We start from the raw sequence: 23,491 nt of genomic DNA on the forward strand, positions 1-23,491 counted from the left end.
ACCCATGTCATCACAATGTGCCATATGCTTTTCATTACAATTCTACACAACCTTGTCATCACAATGCTCCCTAAACCTTGTCATCACAATTTTCCATGCACTTCTCACCAAATTCTTTCTCACCACTGATATCACCATGTTCAATCACTACTCATCACAATATTTCCTCACACCTGTCATCACAATGTTCCATGACCACTGTCATCAAAATGCTACATGCTCTTATCATCACAATGCTCCATGACTCCTGGCATCACAATGTTCCATAACCCCTGTCATCAAAATGTTCCATGACACTTTTCATCAAATTGTTTCATGACACTGTCTTTACAATGCTCCATGCCCTTCTCATCACATTGCACATGCACTTGTCATCAAAATGCTCCCTGACATTTGTCATCAAAAAGCTCCATGACCCATGGCATCACAATGCTCTATGCCATTGTCATCACAACACTCTATGAACCATCTCAGCCATTGCTCCTTGCCCTTGTAATAATAAAGCTCCATGACTCTTGTCATCACAATACTCGATGCCCTTCTCATCACAGTGCTCCATGCCCTTGTCATTGCAATCCTCCATGACCCATGTATCACAGTGTACCGTGCCCTTGTCATCACAATGCTCCATGCCCACTCTCATCACAATATTCCATGAAAATTTTCAGACCAATGCTCCATGCCCTTGTCATCACAATGCTCCATTACCACTGTCATAACAATGCTCCATGATACCTGCAATCACAATGTTCCACGACCTTGTCATCATAATGTTCCATGATCCTTGGCCTCACAATCCTCCAAAACCCTTGTAATCACAATTCTCAATGACCTTGTCATCACAAACCTTCATGATGCCTGTCATCAGAATGCTCCATGGCCTTCTCATCACAATGCTCCATGTACTTGTCATTACAATGCTCCAAGAACCCTGTAATCACAATGCTCCATGCCCCTTTTCATCTCAATGTTCCACGAAACTTATCATCACAAGGCACCATGCCCATCATCAAAATGCTTCATGGTTTTGTCACAAAAATGAAATCAAAATGCTCCAAGACCTCTCTCATCACAATGTTCCAAAACCTTGTGATCACAATGTTCTATAACTCTTGTCATTACAATGCCCTATGATGCAAGGCATCACAGATATCCATGATATTCTCATCACAATGCTCCATGACCTTTGTCATCACAATGCTCAATACATTTGTCATCACAATGCTCCCTGACACTTGTCATCAGTATGCTCCTTGAACCCTGTCATGACAAGCCTCCATGCCTTGTTCATCACAATGATCCATGCCCTTTTCATCACAATGCCAAAAGACCCGTGCAATCACATGCTTCATGCCAGTTTCATCACAAAGCTCCTTGATGCATGTCATCAGAATCCTCCATGGCGTTCTCATTACAATGATCCATCCCCTGGTCATGACAATGCTCCATGACCCCTGTAATCACAATGCTCCATGCCTCTTTTCATCAGAATGCTCCATGAGACTTGGAATCACAAGGCTCCATGGTCTTCTCAACAAAATGCACCAGAAACATGTTATCACCATGCTCCATGACCAATTTCATCACAATGCTCCATGACCCAAGACAACACAATGGTCCGGGACTCTTGTCATCAAAATGCTCCATGACCCTTGTCATCACAATGAACCATGCCCTTATCATCCCAATGCTCCATGACACCTGTAAGAACAATGTTCCTGACACCTGTCATCACATTGCTCCATGACACTTATCATCACTATTCTCCATGCCTTTGTGAGCAAAATGCTACAGGACCTTGTCATCACAATGCTCCATGAGGTTGTCATCAAAATACTCAATTACCATTGTCAGCAAAATACTCCATTACCATTGTCATCACAATCATCCATGAACCTTGGGATCACATTGCTTCATGCCCTTGTCATCACAATTCTCCATGCTCCTTGAAATCAAAATCACCCATGACCTCTGTCTTCACAATGCTCCAAACTCTTGTCATAACAATGTTCCATTACACTTGACATCACCACGCTCCATGATGCCTGTCATCACAATACTCCATGTCCTTGTCATCATAATGCTCCATGACGCTTGTCATCACAATGCTCAATACAGTTGTCATCACAATGCTCCCTGACACTTGACGTCAGAATGCTCCATGAACGCTGTCATGAAAAGGCTCCATGCCTTTTTTACCACAATGCTCCTTGCGCTTTTCATCACAGTGCTCCATGCCATTGTCATCACAATACTCCACAAGCTTGTCATCAGAAAGCTCCATGACACTTGTCATCATAATGCTCCATAACCCCGGTCATCACAATGCTCCATGACACCTGTCATCACAATGCTCCATGACCCATTTGATTACAATGCTCCAAGACGCTCATTATCACAATTATCCAAGGTCTTCTCATCACCATGCTCTCCGGTCTTCCCATCACAATGCTCCATGCCCTGGTCCTCACAATGCTCCATGTCCCTTCTCATGACAATTCTCCATGTTCTTGTCATCAAAATGCTCCATGACACTTCTCATCACAATGTTACATGTTCTTGTCAGCACAATTTTCCATGCACTTTTCATAGCAGTACTCCATGAAACTTGTCACAGCAAGTTCCATGGGCTTGTCATCAAAATGCTTCACCACTTAGTCATCAAAATTCTCAATGGCCCTTGTCATCACAATGCTCCATGACACTTCTCATCACAATGCTCCATGCCTTTGTCAATAAAACGCTACATTACCTTTTCATCACAATGATCCATGCGCTTGTCATCACACTCCTCCATTGCCATTGTCATCACAAACCTCCATGAAACTTGGGATCACATTATTACATGCCCTTGTCATCACAAAGCTCCATGCTCCTTGAAACCAAAATGATCCATGACCTCTTTCATCACACTGCTCCAAACACGTGTGATCACAATGTTCCATAACACTTGTCATCACAACGATCCAGGATGCCTTTCATCACAACGCTCCAGGAAGCCTTTCATCACAATACTCCAAGCCTTTGACATCACAATGCTCCAAGACTTTGTCATTACAATGCTCAATACACTTGTCATCACAATGCTCCCTGACACTTGTCTTCAGAATGCTCCTTGTGCCCTGTCATGAAAACTCTCAATGCCTTTTTCATCACAATGATACATGTATTTTTCATCACAATTCTCCATGCCATTGTCATCACAATACTCCACAAGCTTGTCATCAGAATGCTCAATGACCCTTGTCATCACAATGTTCCATGTCCCCTGTCATCACAATGCTCCATGACACATGTCATCACAAGGCTCAATGACACATGTCATCACAATGCTCCATGCCCCTTGTCATTACAGTGTTCCATTACGCTCATCATAACAATTATCCATGGTTTTCTCATCACAATTCTACACGGTCTTGTAATCACAATGATCCATGCCCTGGTCATCACAATGCTCCAAGTCCCTTGTCATCAGAATTCTCTACCGCCTTGTCATCACAATGCTCCATGACACTTCTCTTCACAATGTTACATGCTCTTGTCATCACAATTCTCCATGCACTTTTCATCAGAATGCTCCTTGAACACTCTCTTAGCACGCTCCATGCCTTTGTCATCACAATGCTTCATGACTTTGTCATCAAAATACTGTATGTCCCTTGTCGTCACAATTCTCCATGCCCTTGTCATCACAATGTTCCATGACCCTTGTCATCACAATGCTCCAAGCCGTTTTCATCACAATGTTCCATTACCTTTGTCATCACAATACTCCATGACACGTGGCAACACAATGCTCCATGCCATGGTCATCACAATGGGCCATGACATATGTTATCACAATGCTCCCTGACACATATCTTTACAATAATCCATGACCATGTAATCACAATGCTCCATGTCCTTGTCATCAAAATGCACCATGCCCACTGTCATCACAATAATCCATGAAACTTGTCAGACCAATGCTCCATGTCCCTGTCATCACAATATTTGATGTCCTTGTCATCCCAATGCTTCATGACCTTTGTAATCACAATGGTCCATGCACTCGTCATCACAAGGTTTTGTGAACTTTGTCACGACAATGCTCCATGTGCTTTTCATCAGAATGCTCTCTGACGCTATTCGTCACAATGCTCCATGCCTTTGTCAGCACAATGATCCATGACCCTTGTCATGAAAATGTTCCATACGCTTGAAAGCACAATGCCCCATGACGCATGTCATCACAATGAGCCGTGTGTTTGTCATCACAATTCTCCTCAACCTTGTCGTCACTATGCTCCATAAACCTTGTCATCACAATGCTCCATTCACTTCTCATCAAAAGGCTCTGTCACCACTGATTTCACAATGTTCCATCACTAGTCATCACAATACTCCCTCACTCCTGTCGTCAAAATATTCCATGACCCCTGTCATCAAAATGCTACATGCCCTTATCATCACTATGCTCCATGACCCCTGACATCACAATGTTCCATAACCCCTGTTATCAAAATATTCCATGACACTTTTCATCAAATTGCTCCATGACACTCTCATCACAATGCTCCCTGTATTTCTCATCACAATGCAACACGCCTTTGTCATCAAAATGCTCCATGACGTTTGTCATCAAAAAGTTCCATGACCCTTGGCATCACAATGCTCCATGGCATTGTCATCAGAATGCTCCATGAACATTCTCATCACACTGCTCCATGTCCTTTTCATCACAAAGCTCCATGACGCTTGTCATCACAATGCTCGATGCCCTTATCAACACAATGCTCCATGCCATTGTCATCTAAACGCTCCATTATCCCTATCACAACAATGCTCCATGAACCCTGCCATCACAATGTTCCACGGACTTGTCATCACAAGGCTCCATGATCCTTGTCCTCACAATGCTCCAAGACCCCTTTAATCATAATGCTCCATGACCTTGTCATCACTAAGCTCCATGACGCATGTCATCAGAATGCTCCATGGTCTTCTCATCCCAATGCTACATACCCTAGTCATCAATGCTCCAAGACCTCTGTAATCTCAATGCTGCCTGTCCCTTTTCATCTCAATGCTCCATCAACCCTGTCATTACTAGGCACCATGCCCATCATCATACTGCTTCATGCTATTGTCATCAAAATGAAATCAAAATGCCCATGATCACTCTCTTCACAAGGCTCCAAAACCTTGTGATCACAATGTTCCATAACACTTGTCATAACAACGACCCATGATGCTCGTCATCACTATTATCCTTGGTCTTCTCATCAAAATGATCCATGACCTCTATCATCACAATTATCAATACACTTGTCATCACAATTCTCCCTGACACTTGTCGTCAGTGTACTCCTTGAACCCTGTCATGACAAGGCGCAAAGCATTTTTCATCACAATGATCCATGCCCTTTTCATCACAATGCAGCAAGACCTGTGTAATCACATGGTCCATGGCATTGTCATGACAAAGCTCCATGATGCATGTCATCAGAATGCTCCATGGCCTTCTCATCACAATGTTCCATGCTCTTGTCATCACAATGCTCCAAGACCCCTTTAATCACAATGCTCCATGCCCCTTTTCATCAGAATGCTCCATGAGACTTGTCATCACAAGGCTCCATGGTCTTCTCATCACAATGTTCCAGTGTCTTGTCATCTCAGTGCTCCATTCTATTGTCACCACAATGTTCCATGACCCCTGTCATCACAATTCTCCATGAATATTTTTAGCCCAATGCTCCATGACTTTCTCATCACAATGCTCCATTACCCGTGTCATCACAATGCTTCATGACTTTTTCATCACAATGCTCAATACAGTTGTCATCACAATGCTCCCTGAGACTTGACGTCAGAATGCTCCTTGAACCCTGTCCTGAAAAGGCTCCATGCCTATTTCATCACAATGCTCCATTCCCTTGTCATCACAATGCTCCATGGCCGCTGTAATCACAATGCATTATGCCCTTGTCATCACAAATCTCCATGATGTGTGTCATCAGAATGTTCCATGGACTTCTCAGCACAATTCTCCATGCTCTTGTCATCACAATGCTCCAAGACAACTGTAATCACAATGCTCTGTGACCCTTTTCATCACAATGATCCATGCCTTTGTCAGCAAAATGCTCCATGACCCTTGTCATCACAATGATCCATGATCTTGTCACCACAATGTTCCATGACCCACGTCATCACAATGCGCCATGCTGTTGTCATCACAATGCTCCAAAACCTCGTCATCCCAAGGCTCCATGAACTTATCATCACAATGCTACATGTCACTTGTCATCACAATTCTCCACGTCCTTGTCATCACAATGCGCCATGACACTTCTCATCAAAATGTTACATGCACATGTGATCGCAATTTCCCATGCACTTGTCATTTCAATGCTCCATGACCCCTGTCATAGCAAGCTCCATGACCTTGTCGTCACAATGCTTCACGACCTTGTCATCAAAATTCTCAGTGACCCTTGTCATCACAATGCTCCATGCCCTTGTCATCGCAATGCTCCATGACACTTGTCATCACAATGCTACAAACCCTTGTCATCACCATGCGCCATGCCCAATCTCATCACAATAATCCATGAAACTAGTCAGACCAATGCTCCATGACCCTGTAATCACAATATTCCATGCCTTTGTCAGCAAAATGCTACATGACATTGTCATTACAATGCTCCATGCGCTTGTCATCACAATCCTCCATGAATATTGGGATCACATATCTTCATGCCCTTGTCTTCACAATGCTCAATACACTTGCCATCACAATGCTCCCTGACACTTGTCATCAGAATGCGCCATGAAACCTGTCATGAAAAGGCTCCATGCCTTTTTCATCACAATGTTCCATGCTCTTTTCATCACAATGCTCCATGACATTGTCATCATAATACTCCACAAGCTTGTCATCAGAATGCTCCATGACCCTAGTCATCACAATGCTCTGTGACTTTTGTCACCACAATGCTCTGTGAACTTTTCATCACAATGCTCTGGGACCCGTTTCATCACAATGCTCCATGCCCCTTGTCATTACAGTACTCCATGACGTTCATCATCACAATTATCAATGGGCTTCTCATCACCATGTGCCACTGTCTTACCATCACAGTGCTGCATGCCCTGGTCATCAAAAGCTCCATGTCCCTTGTCATCCCAATTCTCTACGTTCTTGTCATCACAATGCACCATGACACTTCTCATCACAATGTTACATGCTCGTCATCACAATTCTCCATGCACTTTTCATCACAAATCTTCATGATCTTTGTTATAGCAAGCTCCATGAGCTTGTCATCACAATGTTTCACAAACTTGTCATCAAATTTCTCAATTGCCCGTGTCATCACAATGCTCCATTCTCTTGTCATCATAATGCTCCAAGCCCTTGTCATCACAATCCTCCATGACACTTGACAACACAATGCTCCATGCAATTGTCATCACAATGGACCTTGATATATATCATGATAATGCTAACAGACACCTGTCTTCACAATACTCCATGACCTTGTCATCACAATGTGCCATGGACACTGTCAACACAATAATCCATGAAACTTGTCAGACCAATTCTGCATTCCCTTGTCATCACAATGCTCAATGCCCTTGTCATCACAGTGCTCCATGACCCCTGTCATCACAATGCTCCGTGACTCCAGTCATCACAATGCTTCATGACCATTGTCATCACAAATGTCCATGCCCTCGTCATCACAAGGTTATGTGACTATTGTCACTACAAAGCTATATGAACTTTTCCACCCATTGCTCCATGACCCCTTTCATCACAATGCTCTGTGACTCCAGTCATCACAATGCTTCCTGGCCTTTGTCATCACAATGGTCCATGCCATCGTCATCACAAGGCTCTGAGTTGTTTGTCAACACAATGCTCCATGAACATTTCATCACAATGCATGTGACCCTTGTCATCACAATGCTCCATGTCCCTGCTCATCACAGTTCTCCATGCGCTTGTCAGCACAATGCTCCATGAAACATGTCATCACAATGTGCCATGTGCTTGTCATCACAATGATCCTCAAATTTATCATCACAATGCTCCATAAACCTTGTCATCACAATTCATCCTGCACTTCTCATCAAAATGCTCTCTCCCCACTGATATCACATTGTTCCATCACTAGTCATCACAATAAACCCTCACCTGTGTCATCACAATATTCTATGACCCCTGTCATCACAATGCTACATGCCCTTATCATCACAATGCTCCATGACACGTGACATCACAATGTACCATAACCTCTGTCATCAAAATGCTCCATGACCCTATTCATCACAAGGCTCCATGACCACTGACATCATAATGTTCCATAACCACTGTCATCAAAAAGTTTCATGACACTTTTCATCAAATTGCTCCAGGACCCTGTCATCACAATGCTCCCTGCCTTTCTCATCTAAATGCACTACGCCCTTGTCATCAATATGCTCCATGACATATGTCATCACAAAGCTCCATGACCTTTGGCATCACATTGCTCCATGTCCTTGTCATTAGAAGGCTTCATGGTCTTCTCATCACAATGCTCCAGGCCCTTGTCATCACAATGCTCCATTCCCTTTTCATCACAATGCTCCATGACACATTTCATCACAATACTCCATGAATATTTTCTCCCCAATGCTCCATCACCTTCTCATCATAATGCTCCATGACAACTGTCGTCACAATGCTCCATAACCACTGTCATCACAATGCTCCGTGACCTCTGACAAAACAATGAACTGGGACTCTTTTCATCATAATGCTCCATGACTTTGTCAACAAAATGATCATTTCCCTTGTAAGCCCTATCCTCCATGACCCCTGTAATGACAATGCTCTGTGATGCTTGTCATCACAGTGCTCCGTGACTCTTGTGATTACAATTTTCCATGCCTTTGTCAGCACAATGCTATATGACCTTGTCATCACAATACTCCATTTGCTTCTTATAATAATACTCCATTACCATTGTCATCACAAACCTCCATAAACTTTGGGATCACATTGCTTCATGCCCTTCTCATCATTATGGTCGATGGTCCGTGAAATCAATTTGATCCATGAACTCTGTCATCACAATGCTTCAAACCCTTGTGATCACAATGTTCAATAACACTTGTCATCACAATGCTCCATGATACCTGTCATCACAATAATGCATGCCCTTTTCATAACAATGCTTCATGACCTTTGTCATCATCATGCTCAATACAGTTGTCATCACAATGTTACCTGACACTCGTCATCAGAATGCTCCTTAAAACCTGTCATAGAAGGCTCCATGCTTTTTTCATCACAATGCTCCAGGCCGTTTTCATCACAATGCTACATGCCATTGTCATCTCAATACTCCACAAGCATGGAATCAGAATGCTCCATGACCCTTGTCATCACGGTGCTCCATGACCCCTGTCATCACAATGCTCCATGACCACTGTCAACACAACGCTCCATGACCCTTGACAACACCATTATCCGGAACTCTTGTCATCAAAATGCTCCATGACACTTGTCATCAAAATGACCCATGCCCTTGTCATCCCAATGCTCCAGGACACGTGTAATCACAATGTTCTGTGATGCCTGTCATCACAGTGTTCCATGACACTTGTCATCACGATGCAACATGTCATTGTCAGCAAAATGCTACATGACCTTGTCATCACAATGCTCCACGTGCTTGACATCAAAATACTCCATTACCATTGTCATAAAAATACTCCTTTACCATTTTCATCACAATCCTTCATGAATCTTGGGATCACATTGCTTCATGCCCTTGTCATCAAAATGTTCCATGCCATTTTCATCACAATATTCCACAAGATTTCATCAGAGTGCTCCATGACACTTGTCCTCACAATGCTTCATAACCCCTGTCATCACCATGGTCCATGACACCTGTCATCACAATGCTCCATGCACCTTGTCATTACACTTCTCCATGACACTCGTCATCACAACTATCCATGATCTTCTCATCACCATGCTCCACTGTCTTGAAATCAAAAAGCTCCATGCCCTGGTCATCAAAATGCTTCATGTCCCCTGTCATCACAATTCTCCACGTCCTTGTCATCACAATGCTCCATGACACTTCTCATCACAATGTTACATGTACATGTGATCACAATTTCCCATGCACTTGTCATTTCAATGCTCCATGACCGCTGTCATAGCAAGTTCCATGACCTTGTCGTCACAATGCTTCACGACCTTGTCATCAAAATTCTCAATGACCCTTGTCATCACAATGCTCCATGCCCTTGTCATCGCAATGCTCCATGACACTTGTCATCACAATGCTCCAAACCCTTGTCATCACCATGCGCCATGCCCAATCTCATCACAATAATCCATGAAACTTGTCAGACCAATGCTCCATGACCCTGTAATCACAATATTCCATGCCTTTGTCAGCAAAATTCTACATGACATTGTCATCACAATGTTCCATGCGCTTGTCATCACAATCCTCCATGAATATTGGGATCACATATGTTCATGCCCTTGTCTTCACAATGCTCCTTGCTGTTGAAATCAAAATCATCCATGACCTCTATCATCACAATGCTCCAAACCCTTGGGATCACAATATTCCATTACACTTTGCATCATAATGCCCCATGATGCCTGTCATCACAATATTATAGGCCCTTGTCATCACAATGCTCCATGACATTTGTCATCACAATGCTTAGTACACTTTTCATCACAATGCTCCCTGACACTTGTCGACAGAATGCTCCTTGAAACCTTTCATGAAAATGCTCCATGCCTTTTTCATCATAATTCTCCATTCCATTGTCATTACAATACTCCACAAGCTTGTCATCAGATAGCTCCATGACACTTGTCATCATAATGTTCCATGACCTCTGACATCACAATGTTCCATGACACCTGTCATCACAATGCTGCATGCCTCTTGTCATTGCAGTGCTCCATGACGCTCGTCCTCACAATTATACATGGTCTTCTCATCACAGTGCTGCTCGGTATTCCCATCACAATGTTCCTTGCCCTGGTTATCACAATACTTCATGTCCCTTGTCATCACAGTGTGCCATGTCCCTTGTCATCATAATGCTAGACAACCTTGTCATCACAATGCTCCATAAAGCTTGTCATCACAATGTTCCATGCACTTCATCATAATGCTTCATGTTAATTGTCATCACAATGGACCATGACATATGTCATCACAATGCACCATGTGCTTGTCATCACAATGATCCACAAATTTGTCATCACAATGCTCCATAAACCTTGTCATCACAATTCATCCTGCACTTCTCATCAAAATGCTCTCTCACCACTGATATCACAATATTCCATTTCTTGTCATCACAATACTCCCTCACCCCTGTCATCAAAATGTTCTATGACACCTGTCATCAAAATCCTACATGCCTTTATCATCACAATGCTCCATGACCCCTGACATCACAATGCTCCATAACCCCTGTCATCAAAATGCTCCATGACCATATTCATCTCAATGCTCCATGACCCCTGACTTCACTATGTTCGATAACCCCTATCATCAAAATGCACCACACCCTTGTCATCAAAATGCTCCATGACCTTTGTCATCACAAAGCTCCATGACACTTGTCATCACAATGCTCGATGCACTTATCATCACAATGCTCCATGTCCTTGTTATTACAATCCTCCAGGACACATGTATCACAGTGTTTTGGCATCACAATGCTCCATTACCCCTGTCACAACAATGTTCCATTACCCCTGCCATCACAATGTTTCACGGCCTTGTCATCACAAGTCTCCATGACCCTTGTCATCACAATGTTCCAAGACCCCTATAATCACAAAGCTCCAAGTACTTGTCATCACGAAGCTCCATGACACTTGTCATCAGAATTCTCCATGGCCTTCTCATCACAATACCCAATGCTCTTGTCATCACAATGCTCCAAGACCACTGTAATCACAATGTTCCATGCCCCTTTTCATCTCAATGTTCCATGAACCCTGTCATCACAATGCACCATGACAATCATCATAATGCTTCATGCTATTCTCATCAAAATGGACCATGACATATGTCATCGCAATGCACCCTGACACCTGTCTTCACAATACTCCATGACCTTGTCATCACAATACTCCATGCCCTTGTCATCACAATGCACCATGCCCACAGTCATTGCAATAATCCATGAAACTTGTCAGACCAATGCTCCATGCCCATGTCATCATATTGCTCCATACCCTTGTCATCACAATGCTCCAGGAACCCTGTCATCACAATGCTCCGTGACTCCAGTCATCACAATGCTTCAAGACCTTTGTCATCACAATGGTCCGTGCTTTCTTCATCACAAGGTTCTGTGACCATTGTCACCACAATGTTCCATGAGCTTTTCATCACAATGCTCTGTGACCATTTTCACCACAATTCTCCATGCCTTTGTCAGCACAATGCTCCATGACCCTTGTCATCACAATGCTCCATGCACTTGTCAGCACAATGCTCCATGACCCATGTCATCACAATGTGCCATGCGTTTGTCATCACAATGCTCCACAACCTTCTCATCACAAAGCTCCGTAAATGATGTCATCACAATGCTCCATGCACTTCTCAACAAAATGCTCTCTCACCACTGATATCACAATGTTCCATCACTAGTCATCACAATACTCACTCACCCTTGTCATCACAATGTTCCATGACCCCTGTCATCAAAATGCTACATCCCATTATCATCTCAATTGTCTATGAACCTTGACATCACAATGTTCCACAACCCCGGTCATCAAAATGCTCCATGACATTTGTCATCACAAAGCTCCATGACCCTTGGCATCACAATGCTCCATGCCTTTGTCATCACAGTTCTCCATGAACCCTCTCATCACAAAGCTCCATGACCCTTGGCATCACCATGCTCCATGCCCTTGTCATTACAAATCTCCATGACACATGTATTGCAGTGTTCCATGACCTTGTCATCACAATGCTCCATGACCGCTGTCATAACAATGCTCCATTACCCCTGCCATCACAATATTTCATGGCTATGTCATCACAAGGCTCCATGACCCTTGCAATCACCGTGAATCAAGACCCCTGTAATCACAATGCTCCATGCCCTTGTCATCAAAAAGCTCCATGACACATGTCATCAGAATTGGCCATGGCCTTCTCAGCACAATTCTCCATTCCCATGTCATCTCAATCCTCCAAGACCACTGTAGTCACAATAATCCATGCCCCTTTTCATCTCAATGGTCCATGAACCCCATCATAACATGCACATCATCATAATGCTTCATGCTAATGTCATCACAATGAAATCAAAATTCTCCATGAGCTATGTCATCAAAATGCTCCAAACCCTTGTGTTCACAATGTTCCATAACACTTGTCCTCACAACGCCCCATGACGCTCGTCATCCCAATTATCCATGGTTTTCTCATGACAATGCTCCATGACATTTGTCATCATAATGCTCAATACATTTGTCATCACAATGCTCCCGGACACATGTCGTCAGTATGCTCCTTGAACCCTGTCATGACAAGACTCCATGCCTTTTTCCTCACAATGATCCATGCCTTTTTCATCAGAAGTCTCCAAGACCCCTGTAATCACAATGCTCCATGCCCTTGTCATCACAAAGCTCCATGACACATGTCTTCAGAATGCTCCATGGCCTTCAAATCACAATGTTCCATGCCCTTGTCATCACCATGCTCCCAGATACCTGTAATCACAATGTTCCATGCCCCTTTTCATCAGAATGCTCCATGAGACTTGTCATCACAAGGCCCCATGGTCTTTTCATCACAATGTTCCAGGACCTGGTCATCACAATGCTCCATTCCCTTGTCATCACAATGCTCCATGACACCTGTCATCACAATACTCCATGAACATTTTCAGCCCAATGCTCCCTAACCTTCTCATCACAATGCTCCATGAACCTTGTCACCACAATGCTCAATGACCACTGTTATGACAAATATCCATGACCCCTGACAACACAATAATCCCGGACCCTTGTCATCAAAATGCTCCATGACATTATCATCCCAATGATCCATGCCCTTGTCATCCCAATGATCCATCACCCTTGTAATCACAATGCTCCGTAACACTTGTCATCACAGTGCTGAAGGACACTTGTCATCACAATGCTCCATGCCTTTGTCAGCAAAATGTTACATGTCATTGTCATCACAATCCTCCATGAACCTTGGGATAGCATTGCTTCATGACGTTGTCATAACAATGCTCCATGCTCTTTGAAATGAAAATTATACATTACCTGTCTCATTACAATGCTCCAAAATCTTGTGATCTGAATATTCCATAACACATGTCATCGCAATGTTCCATTATGCCTGTCATCACAATACTCCATACCCTTGTCATCAAAATGCTCCCTGACACTTGTCATCAGAATGCTCCTTGAACCCTCTCCTGAAAATGATCCATACCTTTTCATCACAATGCCCCATGCACTTTGCATCACAATGTTCCATGCAATTTTCATCACAATACTCCACAAACTTGTGATCAGTATGCTCCATGACCCTTGTCATCACAATGCTGCATGACACCTGTTATCACAATGCTCCATGACACCTGTCATCACAATGCTCCATACCCCTTGGCAATACAGTGCTCCATAACATTCGTCATCACAATTATCAATGGTATTCTCATCTCAATGCTCCATGGTATTGTCATCACAATGCTCCATGCCCTGGTCATCACAATGCTCTGTGTCCCTTGTCATCACAATTCTCCACGTCCTTGTCATCACAATGCTCCATGACACCTCTCATCACAATGTTACATGCTCTTGTCATCACAATTCTCCATGCACTTGTCATCGCAATGCTCCAAGCCCTGGGCATCACAATGCTCCATGCCCTGGTCATCACAATGCTCCATGTCCTTTGTCATCACAATTCTCCACGTCCTTGTCATCACAATGCTCCTTGACACTTCTCATCACAATGTTACATGCTCTTCTCATCACAATTCTCCATGCACTTGTCATCGCAATACTCCATGATCCTTGTCATAACAAGCTCCATACGCTTGTCATCACAATGCTTCATGACTTTATGATCAAAATTCTCATTGGCCAATTTCATCACAATGCTCCATGCACTTGTAATCAAAATACTCCATGACCCATGTCATCACAAGGCTCCAAGCCCTTGTCATAACAATGGACCATTACATATGTTCACAATACTCCCTGACACCTGTCTTTATAATAATCCATGATCTTGTCATCACAAAGCTCCATGCCCTTGTTATCACAATGTGCCATGCCCAATGTCATCACAATAATCCATGAAACTTGTCAGAACCATGCTCCAGGCCCCTTGTATCACAATGCTACATGCCTTTGTCATCACAATGCTCCATGGCCCCTGTAATCACATTTCTCCATGACTCCAGTCAACACAATGCTTCATTACCTTTGTCACCACAATGCTCCATGAACATTTCATCACAATGCTCTGTGACCCTTGTCATCACAATGCTCCAATCGCTTTTCAGAACATTGTTCCATGATACATGTCATCACAATGAACCATGAACTGGTCATCACAATGCTCCACAATCTTGTCATCACAATGCTTACTAAACATTATCATCACAATGCTCCGTAAACCTTGTCATCACAATGCTCCATGCACTTCTCATCAAAATGCTCTCTCACCACTGATATCACAATGTTCTATCACTAGTCATCACAATACTCCCTCATCCCTGTCATCAAAATGTTCCTTAACACCTGTCATCACAATGCTACATGCCCTTATCATCACAATGCTCCATGACTCCTGACATCACAATGTTCGATAACCCCTGTCATCAAAATGCACCACACCCTTGTCATCAAAATGCTCCATGACATTTGTCATGACAAAGCTCCATGACCATTGGCATCACGGTGATCCATGCCATTGTCATCACAATGCTCCATGAACCCTCTCATCACATTGCTCCATACCCTTGTCATCACAAAGCCCCATGATGCTTGTCATTGCAATGCTCGATGCCCTTCTCATCACAATGCTCCATGCCCTTGTCATTACAATCCTGCATGACACATGTATCACAGTGTCCCATGCCCTTGTCATCACAATGCTCCATGAACTTGTCATCACGGAGCCCCATGAAACTTGTAATCAGAATTCTCCATGGCCTTTTCAGCACAATGTCCCATGCCCTTGTCATCACAATGCTCCAAGACCCCTGTAACCACAATGCTCCATGCCTCTTTTCATCTCAATGCTCCATGAACCCTGTCATCACAATGCACCATGCCTTTCACCATAATGCTTCATGCTAATTGACATCACAATGGACCATGACATATGTCATCACAATGCTCCCCGACATCTGTCTTCACAATAATCCATAACTTTGTCATCACAATGCTCGATACCCTTGTCATCACAATGCTCCATGACCCCTGTCATCACAATGCTCCGTGACTCCAGTCATCACAATGATTTATGGCGTTTGTCATCACAATGGTCCATGCCCTCGTAATCACAAGGTTCTGTGAGCTTTATCACCACAATGCTCCATGAGCTTTTCATCACAATTTTCTGTGACCATTGTCATCACAGTGCTCCATGCCTTTGTCAGCACAATTTTCCATGACCATTGTCATCACAATGCCCCATGTGCTTGTTAGCACAATGCTACATGACCAATGTCATCACAGTGCGCCATGTGCTTGTCATCACAATGCTCCACAACCTTGTCATCACAACGTTCCTTTAAAAGGTGTCATCACAATGCTCCATGCACTTCTCATCAAAATGCTCTCTCACCACTGATATTACAATGTTCCATCACAAGTCATCACAATCATCCCTCACCCCAGTCATCACAATGTCCATGACACCTGTCATCACAATGCTACATGTCTTTATCATCACAATGCTCCATGAACCCTAACATCACAATGTTCCATAACCCCTGTCATCAAAATGCTCCATGACCATTTTCATCACAATGCTATATGACCCTTGACATCACAATGTTCCATAACCCCTGTCATCAAAATGTTCCACGACACTTTTTGTCAAATTGTTCCATGACCCTGTCATCAAAATGCACCCTGCCCTTCTCATCACAATGCACCATGCCCTTGTCATCAATATGTTCCATGACATTTTTCACCACAAAGCTCCATGACCCTTGGCATCAAAATGCTCCACGCCATTGTCAATACAATGCTCCATGAACCCTCACATCACATTGCTCCATGTGCGTCTCATAACAATGCACCCTGCCCTTGTCATTATAATCCTCCATGAACCATGTATCACAGTGTACCATGCCCTTGAATCACAATGATCCATTACATCTGTCATAACAATGCTCCATTACCGCTGTCATCACAATATTCCACGGCTATGTCATCACAAGTCTCCACGACCCTTGCAATCACAATGATCCAAGACCCATGTAATCACAATGTTCCATGCCCTTGTCATCATGAAGCTCCATGATGCATGTCTTCAAAACTGTCCATGGCCTTCTCATCACAATGTGCCATGCCCTTGTATCACAATGCTCCAAATCCGCTGTAGTCACAATGCTCTATGCCACTTTTTATCTCAATGCTCCATGAACCCTGTCATCAAAATGCACCATGCCCATCATCATAATGCTTCATGCTATTGTCATCAAAATGAAATCAAAATGCTTCATGACCTCTGTCATCACAATGCTCCAAACCCTTGTGTTCACAATGTTCCATAATAATTGTCCTCACAATGCCCCATGATGCTCATCATCACAATTATCCATGGTTTTCTCTTTACAATGCTCCATGAACTTTGTTATCATAAATCGCAATATACTTGTCATCACAATGCTCCCGGACACTTGTCATCAGTATACTCCTTGAACCCTGTCATGACAAGGCTCCATGCCTTTTTCATCACAATGATGCATGCCCTTGTCATCACAATGATCTAAGAACCATTTAATCACAATATTCCATGCCCCTTTTCATCAGAATGCTCCATGAGATTTGTCATCACAAAGCTCCACGGCCTTCTCATCACAATGCTCAAGGACCATGTCATCACAATGTTCCATTCCCTTGTCATCACAATGCTCCATGACCCCTGTCATCACAACACTCCATGAAAATTTTCAGCCCAGTGCTCCATGACCTACTCATCACAATGCTCCATGACCCCTGTCATCACAATGCTCTATGACCACTGTCATCACAATGCTCCATGACCCCTGACAACAGAATGATCCCGGTCACTTCTCATCAAAATGCTCCATGACACTTGTCATCACAATATGCCATGCCGTTGTCATCCCAGTTCTCCATGACCACTGTAATCACAATGCTTTGTGACACTAGAAATCACAGTGCTCCATGACACTTGTCATTACAATGCTCCATGCCTTTGTTAGCAAAATGTTATATGACATTGACATCACAATGCTCCATGCGCTTGTCATCACATTCCTCCATGAAACTTTGGATCACATTGCTTCATGCCTTTTTCATAACAATGCTCCATGCTCTTTGAAATCAAAATGATCCATGACATGTGTCATCACATTGTTCCAAACCCTTGTGATCTCAATGTTCCATAACACTTGTCACCACAATTCTCCATGATGACAGTCATCACAATACTCCATGCCCTTGTCATCAAAATGCTCCATGACGTTTGTCATCAAAATGCTCAATACACTTGTCATCACAATGTTCCTGACATTTGTCTTCAGAAGGCTCCTTGAACCCTGTCATGAAAAAGCTCCATGCTTTTTTCATCACAATGCTCCATGCCCTCTGCATCACAATGCTCCATGCAAATTTCATCAAAATACTCCTCAAGCTTGTCATCAGAATTCTCCATGACCCTTTTCATCACAATGCTCCATGACACCTGTCATCACAATGTTCCATGCCCATTGTCATTACCGTGCTCCTTGACACTCATCATCACAATTATCCATGGCCTTCTCATCTCAATGCTTCACAGTCTTGCCATCACAATGTTCCATGCCCTGGTCATCACAATGCTCCATGACCCTTGTCATCACAATTATCCATGGCCTTGTCATCACAATGCTCCATGACACTTCTCATCAAATTGTTACATGCTATTGTCATCACAATTCTCCACGCACTTCTCATCGCAATGCTCGATGAACCCTGTCATAGCAAGCTCCATGCGCTTCTCATCACAGTGACTCATGACCTTACCATCAAAATTATAAATGGCCATTTACATCACAACGCTCCATGCACTTGTCATCACTATACTCCATGACCCTTGTCATCACAATGTTCCAAGCCCTTGTCATCACAATGCTGCATTACCTTTATCATCACAATCCTCCATGACATTAGTCATCACAATGTTCCATGCCATTGTCATCACAATGAACCATTACATATGTCATCACAATGCTCCCTGACACTGTCTTCATAATATTCCATGACCTTGTCATCACAATGCACCATGCCCAATGTCATCACAATAATCCATGAAACTTGTGAGAACCATGCTCCAGGCCCATGTCATAACAATGCTCCCTGCCCTTGTCATCACAGTGCTCCACGAACCCTGACATCACAATGATCCGTGACACCAGTCAACACAATGCTTCATGACCTTTGTCATCACAATGGTCCATGCCGTCGTCATCACAAGGTTCTATGACCTTTGTAACCACAATGCTCCATGAACTTTTCATCACAATGCTCTGTGACCCTTGTCCTCACAATGCTCGATGCCATTGTCAACACAATGCTCCATGAGCCATGTCATCACAATGAGCCATACACTTGTCATCACAATGCTCCACAACCTTGTCTTTGCAATGCTTCATAAACATTGTCATCACAATGCTCCGTAAATCTTGTCATCAAAATGTTCTGTCACCATTGATATCACAATGTTCTATCAGTAGTCATCACAATACTCCCTCATCCCTGTCATCACAATGTTCCATAACATCTGTCATCACAATGCTACATGCCTTTATCATCACAAAGCTTCATGACCCCTGACATCACAATGTTCAATAACCCCTGTCATCAAAATGTACAACAAACTTCTCATCAAAATGCTCCATGACCTTTGTCATCAAAAAGCTCCAAGACCCTTGGCATCACAATGCTCCATGCCATTGTCATCACAATGCTCCACGAACACTCTAATCACATTGCTCCATGCCCTTGTCACCTCAAAGCTCCATGACACTTGTCATCACAATGCTCGATGCCCTTCTCATCACAATGCTCCATGCCATTGTCATTACACTCCCACATGAACCATGTATCACAGTTTTCTGAGCCCTTGTCATCACAATGCTCCATTTCCCCTGTCATAACAATCTTCCATAACTCCTGCCATCACAATGTTCCATGGTATTGTCATCACAAGTCTCCATGACCCTTGTCATCACAATGTTCCAAGACCCCTGTAATCACAATGCTCCATGGACTTCACATCACTAAGCTCCATGACACTTGTCATCAGAATTCTCTATGGCCTTCTCATCACAATGCCCCATGCACTTGTCATCACAATGCTCCATGACCCCTGTCATTACAATGCTCCTTGACTCAAGTCAACACAATGTTTCATGACATTTGTCATCACAGTGGTCCATGCCCTCATCATCACAAGGCTCTGTGACATTTGTCCCCACAATGCTCCATGAACTTTTCATCACAATGCTCTGTAACCCTTGTCATCACAATGCTCCATGCCTTTGTCAGCACAATGCTCCATGACCCTTTCATCACAATGCTCAATGCACTTGTCAGCACATAGCTCCATGACCTATATCATCACAATGAGCCATGCACTTGTCATCACAATGCTCCACAACCTTGTCCTCACAATGCTCCACAACATTGTCATCAAAATGCTCCATGCACTTCTCATCAAAATGCTCTCTCACCACTGATTTCACAATCTTCTATCAATAGTCATCACAAAACTCCCTCATCCCTGTCATCACAATGTTCCACAACACCTGTCATCACAATGCTACATGCCCTTATCATCACAATGCTCCATGACGCCTGACATTACAATATTCCATAAACCTTGTCATCAAATGCTCCATGACCCTTTTCATCACAAACACCATGACCACTGACATCAAAATATTCCATAACCACTGTCATCAAAATGTTACAGGACCTTTTTCATCAAGGTGCTTCACGACCCTGTCATCACAATGATCCCTGCCTTTCTCATCACAAGGTACAATGCACTTGTCATAAATATGCTCCATGACTTTGTCATCACAAAGCTCCAAGACAATTGGCATCACAATGCTCCATGAACTTTTCATTACAATCCTCCATGACCCATGTATCACAGTGTTCTGTGCCCTTTTCATCACAATGCTCCATTCCCACTCTCATCACAATAATCCATGAAATGTTTCAGACCAATGCTGCTTGCTCTTGTCATCACAATGCTACATTATCCCTGTCATAACAATGCTCCATGACCCATATATTCACAATGTTCCACGGCCTTGTCATAACAAGGCTCCATGACACTTGTCATCACAATGCTCCAATACCACTGTAATCACAATGCTCCATGCTATTGTCATTACAAAGCTCCATGATGCATGTCATCCGAATGCTCCATGGACTTCTCACAACAATGCTCCATCCCCTTGTCATCACATTACACCAAGACCCTTGTAATCACAATGCTCCATGCCCCTTTTCATCTCAATGCTCCATGAACCCTGTCATCACAATGCACCATGACCATCATCATAATGCTTCATGCTATTGTCATCACAATGAAATCAAAATGCTGCAGGACCACTGTCTTCACATTACTCCAAACCCTTGTGATCACAATATTCCATAACACTTGTCATCACAACGCCCCATGATGCTCGTCATCACAATTATCCATGGTCTTCTCATCACAATGCTCCATGACCTTTGTCATGACAATGCTCAATACAATTGTCATCACAATGCTACCTCATTCTTGTCGTCCGTATGCTCCTTGAACACTGTCATGACAAGACTCCAGTCCTATTTCATCAAAATGATCCATGCCCTTTTCATCACAATTCTCCAAGACCACTGTAATCACAATGCTCCCTGTCCTTGTCATCACAAAGCTCCATGACGCATATCATCAGAATTCTCCATGGCCTTCTCATCACAATACTCCATGCCCTTGTCATCACAATACTCCAAGAGCCCTGTAATCACAATGCTCCATGCCCCTTTTCATCAGAATTCTCCATGAGACTTGTCATCACAAGGCTCCATGGTCTTCTTCTCACAATGCTCCAGGACATTGTCATCACAATGCTCCATTCCCTTGTCATCTCAATGTTCCATGACGCTTGTCATCACAATACTCCATGAATATTTTCAGCCCAATACTCTATGACATTTTCATCACAATGCTCCATGACCCATGTCAGCACAATGTTCCATGACCACTGTCATCACAATGCTCCTTGACTCCTGAGAACACAATGATCCGGGATTATTGTCATCACAATGTTCCATGCTCTTATCTTCTCAATGCTCCAAAACCCCAGTAATCACAATGCTCCATGCCACATTTCATCAGAATGCTCCATGAGACTTGTCAACAGAAGGCTCCATGGTCTTCCCTTCAAAATGCTCCATGACCTTCTCATCACAATGCTCCATTCCCTTGTCATCACAATGCTCCATGACGCCTGTCATCACAATACTCCATGAACATTTTCAGCCCAAAGATCCATGACCTTCTCATCACAAAGCACCATGACCCCTGTCATCACAATTCTCCATGACCACTGACAACACAATGATCCGGGACACTTTCATCAAAATGCTCCATGACACTTGTGAACACAATGATCCATGCCCTTGTCATTCCAATGCTCCATGACCCCTGCAATCACAATGCTCCGTGATGCTTGTCTTCACAGTTTTCCATGTCACTTGTCATCACAATGTTCCATGCCTTTTTCATCAAAATGCTACATGAACTTTTCCTCACAATGCTCTATGTGCCTGTCATCACCATCCTCCTTGAACATTGGGATCACATTACTTCATGCCCTTGTCATAAAAATTCTCCATTCACCTTGAAATCAAAATGATCCATGACCTCTGTCATCACAATGCACCAAACCCTTGTGATCACAATGGTCCATAACACATGTCATCACAACGCTCCATGAAGCCTGTCATCACCATACTCCATGCCCTTGTCATCACAATGCTCCATGACCTTTGTCATCACAATGCTCAATACACTTGTCATCACAATGCTCCCTGACACTTGTCGTCAGAATGCTTCTTGAACCCTGTCATGAAAAGACACCATGTCTTTTTTATCACAATACTCCATACCGTTTTCATTACAGTGCTCCATGCCAATGTCATCACAATACTCCACAAGATTGTCAT

Source organism: Mesoplodon bidens, assembly GCF_964165515.1.
Source record: "Mesoplodon bidens genome assembly, chromosome: Y".
In the NCBI taxonomy this organism is placed as follows: Eukaryota; Metazoa; Chordata; class Mammalia; order Artiodactyla; family Ziphiidae; genus Mesoplodon; species Mesoplodon bidens.